Consider the following 7,182-nt stretch of genomic DNA (forward strand, 5'->3'; position numbering starts at 1 on the left):
CTGGTTTGTCTCCTTGGTCTCTTATTTTTGATACACAAAGGTGATCAAAGTTTTGATTCTTTTTATTGTTCTTTGTAGCTTTGTCATCTCTTTGTCACAAAGCAGAATTTTGCCGCTTTTGAATTTTTAGTAACAGAATATTACCATAATATACCATTAGTATTGTGCTGAGAGGGTGTCTTTCTGGTTTTCTTGCCTGAGCCTGTTGCACACATGCTGCTCTGTGAAGTTGTGGGTCACGTAATTGACTCGCCCATTCCACTACTTAATGGCACTTGAGTTGGTTCAAGTCTATCTTTTGAACTTTTTTTTTTTTTTTTTTTTTTTGAGACAGTCTTGCTCTGTCACCCAGGCTGGAGTGCAGTGGCAGGATCTCGGCTCACTGCAACCTTTGTCTCCTGGGCTCAAGCAGCTGTCCTACCTCAGCCTCCTGAATAGCTGGGATTATAGGCACCTGCAACCACACTCAGCTAATTTTTGCATTTTTAGTAGAGACGTTTTCACCATGTTGTCCAGGCTGGTCTCGAACTCCTGACCTCAGGTGATCCACCCGCCTCGGCCTCCCAAAGTGCTGAGATTACAGGCATGAGCCACCATGCCCAGCCTATCTCTTGATCTTATTGACAATGCTTTTCTTGTTTTTATTCCTAACTGGAAATACAACACAAAGTTTTACACATTGGGAAATAATTGCTGGGTTGTAGATTATGGATAAATTCAAATTTACTAGGAAATGTCAGTACAGTATGAATGTAACTTATGAATTAACCATCTCACCTTTCATGCACGTGTCTTTATTCTTGTGATTTGCCAACATTTTGAATTATCTAACTCACTTTTCGTCGCCCATTTACTCTTAAACAGAATCTCTGTGTGATTATTTATTGCTTTTTATTTGTTGCCATTGGTTGAGCATTTTTCTTATATAATCTTTTATCTTCTGTGTAGCAGTATCCAGTCATCCTCTTACATTTGACTAATTTGTAGTTATCTCTCTTTTTCTCCTCGTTTTCTTTTATTTTAATTTGAGACATCCTTGCTCTGTAGCCCAGCTGGAGTGCAGTGTTCTGGTCACTCACTGCAGCATCAAGCTCCTGGGCTTGAGCAATCCTCCCACCTCGGCTTTCTGCCCAGCTAATTTTCAAAAATTTTTTGTGGAGACAAGGGTGTCACGGTTTTGCCCAGGCTGGTCTCGAACTCCCGGGCTCAATCAATCCTCTTGCCTCGGCCTCCCAAAGTGCTAGGATTGCAGACATGATCCACCATGCTCAGCAGTTAGGATTTTTTTTTTTAAACCAAGATATCTGTACATGTTTCTGACAAATATTTTATTTAAAATCTTTAACAACTGCATACTAACCAAGGTTATTCTGTTTTTCATTTTCTGTTTTCCATTTTCATTATGATTACTTGTTTTTCTTTTTTTTTTTTTTTTTGAGACGGAGTCTCGCTGTGTCGCCCAGGCTGGAGTGCAGTGGTGTGATCTCCGCTCACTGCAACCTCCACCTCCCGGGTTCACGCCATTCTCCTGCCTCAGCCTCCTGAGTAGCTGGGACTACAGGCGCCCGCCACCACACCCGGCTAATTTTTTGTATTTTTAGTAGAGACGGGATTTCATCGTGTTAGCCAGGATGGTCTCAATCTCCTGACCTCGTGATCCGCCTACCTTGGCCTCCCAAAGTGCTGGGATTACAGGCGTGAGCCACCATGCCTGGCCCCTTGTTTTTCTTTTTTATTCTCATTTTTTCCTAGATAATTACAATACTTTTCCATGTAGTGGCTCTGGCATGCATTTTCATCCTTCATGCAATCATACAGCTACCTCGATGTCCCTTCTCTCTGCCATTCTGAAATTGGACCTCACTGCTTTGTGACTCTTGCTCCCCATCTGCTATGTGATAAAGTCCTGTCTGATTGCATCATCTCCAAAGCCTCTTTTTGGGCTTCTGTTTACCCCTTGGCGTGTCTTGTATTTACTCTCCTCAAAATATATACCTGGAGGCCAGGTGTGGTGGCTCACGCCTGTAATCCCAGTATTTGGGAGGCCGAGGCATGAGGATCCGTTGAGCCCAGGAGTTTAAAACCAGCCTGGGCCACACAGGGAGACCCTGTCTCAAAAACAAAACTTATACTTGCAAGCCCTAAACCCCAACATGGTCATATTTGGACATGAACCCTTTAGGAGATCACATACATTTATAAAGGAGGGCTCTCACAACGGGATGAGTAAGAAGAGAGAGAGAACTCTGTCTCTCCAGCATGTGAGGACACAGCAAGAAGTCATCTAGCTGCAAGCCAGGAAGACACTCTTCACTAGGAACAAAATTGCTGGCAGCAAGATGTTGGACTCCCGAAGCTCCAGAACTGTGAGAAAAAAATTCTGCTGTTTAAGAAACTGAGTCCATGGTATTTTGTTATACCAGCCTCAGCTAAGTCACCCCAAGAGTCCTCACATAAATCATATACTATCGTATATGATATCGTGCTGCATTTGGATCTACCTGGAATGTCTCCAAATCTTCTACTTTTCCTCTTGGACCCATTGTGAGAATAGGTGTGCTTCATAGGCAACTACTGGTGATAGTAGTGATAGCCCATAACGACTTGGGACAAAAAAAGAACTTTTACTTTTTTTTTTTTTTTTTCTTCCTGAGATGGAGTTTGTGCTCTGTTGTCCAGGCTGGAGTGCAATGGCGTGATCTCGGCTCACTGCAACTTCTGCCTCCTGGGTTCAAGCGATTCTACTGCCTCTGCCTCCAGAATAGCCAGGATTACAGGTGTGCACTACCATGTCCGGATAATTTTTGTATTGGTAGTTAGAGACAAGGTTTCACCATGTTGGCCAGGCTGGTCTTGAACTCTTGATATCAGGTGATCCACTCACTTTGGCCTCCCAAAGTTCTTGGATTACAGGCGTGAGCCACTATGCTCGCCCTGTTTTATGTATATGAATATGTTTGTGTGTATTTCTCTTTTTAATAAAATAGAGACTAGTTCTCACTATGTTGCCCAAGGTGGTCATAGGCCAAACTTTTGGGCTCAAGCAATCTACCTGCCTCGACCACTCAACGTGCTGGGATTAAGGCATGGGAAACTGTGCCAGGCCAAATGAAAGAGACTTAGTGGGAGGCTGGGTGCGGTGGTTCACACCTGTAATCCCAGCACTTTGGGAGGCTGAGGGGGTGGATCACCTGAGCTCAGGAGTTCAAGACCAGCCTGGACAACGTGGTGAAACCGCATCTCTACCAAAAATACAAAAAATTAGCCGGGCATGGTAGTCCCATCCTCACAGTCACAGAAAGGTTCTTTCTTAAGGATTCCACCTGCTGGAAAGCATTATATACTACCAGAACTTGTTAAATTCAAGAGTGTCTGGTCTCATCTCCATGTCGTAATTACAACCAAAATCCTAAAGGGACTGATTTACCACACTGTGGGTGCCATAAGGCCCAATTTTTACCCTCAGCAGCAGCTGTAACATCCCAAGTTACAGCTCTACCCTCTAAAGATGTGCCTGAGGCTTGTGCCTGCCATACTAACATGTTAATATGTCCAAAGCTTCCTGCAGAGCTGTGTCCCAGTCCCAAAGTGCCCCTTTCTAATAAGTCTATATATTGGTCTCAAACATTGTACTCAGTGTCAGATAAATGCTCTCCAATAATCCAAAGACTAACAAATGTCTGGATTTCTTTTCTCCTTTTTTTTTTCTTTAAGAAACATAGTATGGCTCTGTTTCCCAGGCTAGAGTGCAGTGGTGGGATCATAGCTCACTGCAGAAACTCCTAGGCCCAAGGGATTCTCCTGCCTCAGCCTCCCAAGTAGCTGGGAATAAAGGCACATGCCACTATGCCCGGCTGTTTTTAAATTTTTTGTGCAGATGGAGTCTCACTATATTGCCCAGGCTGTTCTTGAACTCCCAGGCTCAAGTGATCCCCCTACCTCAGCCTCTCAAAGTGCTGAGATTACAGTCATGAACCAATGCTCCCAGCCCTGAAATGGAAATTTTCTTTTGTTTGTTTGTTTGTTTCTTTGTTTGTTTTTTGAGACAGAGTCTCACTCTGTCATCCAGGCTGGAGTGCAGTGGCATGATCTCAGCTCACTGCAACCTTCCAACTCCCGGGTTCAAGCGATTCTCTGCCTCAGCCTCCTGAGTAGCTGGGATTACAGGCACCTGCCACTACGCCCGGCTAATTTTTGTATTTTTCGTAGAGACGGGGTTTCACCATCTTGGCCAGGCTAGTCTTGAACTCCTGACCTCAGGTGATCCACCTGCCTCGACCTCCCAAAGTGCTGGGATTACAGGCATGAGCCACTGCGCCCGGCCCTGAAATGGAAATATTTCAAAGGGAAAACATCTAACGTTCAAGTTATTATCTATAGAGCAGTTAACAGGAACTATCATTTAGGGTCCATCGTGAGGCAGAAATTTAAAAATAATAAGTACTGAATTTATTTACTCCAAGAAAAGTAAAAGCTAAGGCCCAGAGTGTGGCAAGGCAAGGGTGAAAAAGAAAAGAAAAGAAAAGCACAAGTTTTCCTCTGCCTAGCAGCTCACTTCCAGGACCTTATCAAGAAGATAACGATGTCCAAATAGCCAAGGCCAAAGGAATGGGCTCCAGCCACCCCTCCCTTCCAGAGCAATGTTGAAGGAAAAAAAAAAAGAGAGACAGATTCTTTTACTGTTACTCTTTTGCAAGTCTTCTTAAGCATCATTACGTTTTACAAATGTCTGTATTTAGCCAGTTCTTGTTTTTCTTTCAATGCAGCTACAAGGACACTGGCTATGCCAGGTCATAAATTATGTTATGCTATAGATTACATGACCTGTCACTGTATGATTAACTGCTTTTGTTTGGCATCTGTAAGGCAGCTTATAAAAACCCCGCTTTGTCTTCGTTCGATGCTCAGCTTTTTGGATATGAATCATCTGAGCCGGTGCGTACCTAAAATATAAACAAATCCTCCTGTACTCCATATTGGTCTCTCCTTCCTCAGTTTACCACAACAATGGGATTCTAGGACACTAGGTATGAAGCAAATATGAGGAAGTTCAGGGAACAAGCTGACTTAATGATTAATGCTGAAGGTGCTGCAGCTTGCTTTAAGTTTTCTCCTCCCTTCCTCCCTGATGAATTTGATAACGTTTAAAGGGATGGTTTCACCGGGGGCCTTTTCCATTGACTGCAAGGAGGTCATCCCTCCTGGTAAATCCTCAGTAGGCCAAGCCTCTTATGTGGCCAGAATGATCCAGTCCATAAGGAAATATCACCTGCTGTGTTTTACAATTAGACCATCCAAGGGGGTCGGGGTTTCCCCGGGGAGTTTGGTGGGCTTTTTATGGGTTTTTTTGTTTTTGATTTTTTTTTTTTTTTGAGACAGTGTCTTGCTGAAGTTCAGTAACCTGATCACAGCTCACAGCAGCCTCAAACTTTGGGGCTCAAGTGATCCTCCTGCCTCAGCCTCCTGAGTAGCTGTGACTATAGGTACACACCACCTCTCCTGGCTAATTAAAAAATAAATTTATGGAGATGGGAGTGTCTCACTTCACTGCTCAGGGTGGTCTTCAACTTCGGGCTTCAAGTGATCCTGCCACTTTGGCCTCCCAAAATGTTGGGATTGCAGGCATGAGCCATGGCACCTGGCCTCCCAGGCTGTTTTTGAAAGGTCTTTGCAATCTCTAAGAGTTCTGCAACAGTTTATTCCCTGACAGCGAGAGTCTCATCCTTTGACCCCATTTTGCAGCAGTAGCTGAACGTTCACTTTTCTTTCCATAAGGAAGCGAGCTTGCCAGTGACCCTCAACTCCCTCATCGATGACTTCTTTGTCATCAGAGCCTTCCTCTTCATAAATTCCCACGGAATCCAAGTTTTCACGTCCCGATTGGGCTTAGTTATGCTAGCTACTGGCTCACACAAGCTGCAACAGCACCCCGTCCCATGGAAGCCACCCGACTCTCTCCTCCCTGAGTTTCCTGTCCTGGGAGCCCCCATCTCTGCTCTCCCGGGCTCCGGGCCCTAGAGCCGCGCTGCTGCAGAGCCCAGTTCCCAGGGCAGCTCCCTCCACCTATCCACATCCATCTCCAGCTCTCCACCCTCTCTCCCACCAGCCAGGCCTGGAGGTGCTGCAGTGTCATTGACTGCGAGTCCCTCAGCTGCCACCTCCACCGCGATCTGGAAGTCTTTCAAATGCCCATAAGTTATCTTAGATTTTTCCTCCCCCACTTTATACATAAGCATAAGAGGAGAGCAGGGACTCTGCTGGTGTCTTATTTACACAATGGGATTGAAGGTGTTTGTCTCGCGAAACTAATCGATGGGGTGAGAAGTAGCTGAATAACCTGCAGGGGGCAGCAGAGCCCAAGGCCAGTGATTCCACGTTGAGGACAGTCTCTGGAGCCTGCAAAGGGAGGGAAAGAGAGTTTCCCTGGGGGCTTCGCGGGCAGCCCACCCCCTTCTACAAGTGGCCTCCAGCTGCTCAGAGCAGCTCCAGAAAGGGTGTGGATTCCGAGAAGCTGCAGAGCCCTCGAAAGCAGAAGACCCACGTGCAGACGCATTTGTGGCATCTCTGTCCTTTCTGGTGTTGTACCTCTGGAGCTGTCTTCTGGGCAGGGTTTGGGGTTTGACATGCATGGGGTCGTTGGGGTCAGAGTTATTTGTATAGATAAAGAAAATGTGTGGCCGGGCGCGGTGGCTCACGTCTGTAATCCCAGCACTTTGGGGGGCCGAGGCGGGCGTATCAAGAGGTCAGAAGACCGAGACCATCCTGGCTAACACGGTGAAACCCCGTCTCCACTGAAAATACAAAATATTAGCCGGGCGTGGTGGCGGGCGCCTTTAATCCCAGCTACTCCGGAGGCTGAGGTAAGAGAATGGCGTGAACTCGGGAGGCGGGGCTTGCAGTGAGTCGAGATCGCACCACTGCACTCCAGCCTGGGCTACAGAGCAAGACTCCGTCTCAAAAAAAAAAAAAAAGAAAAGAAAAGAAAAGAAAATGTGTGAAGATCAGGCTAGAGCTAGAGACAGAATTGTTTGGTGGCGTCACCTGGATAAAGGGTTCATGAAGTTGACAGTTTACTTAGGTCAGAAACAAAACCTGGTGAGAGTTTCCTGCTGGTGAAAATGAAGATCTGAAAGGAGGAAGCATTTTCACAAGGGGATGGGGGTGTGTGAGCAAGGCTTGGCC

The sequence above is a fragment of the Pan troglodytes genome, chromosome 20 (assembly GCF_028858775.2).
Source record: "Pan troglodytes isolate AG18354 chromosome 20, NHGRI_mPanTro3-v2.0_pri, whole genome shotgun sequence".
NCBI classification, from domain to species: Eukaryota; Metazoa; Chordata; class Mammalia; order Primates; family Hominidae; genus Pan; species Pan troglodytes.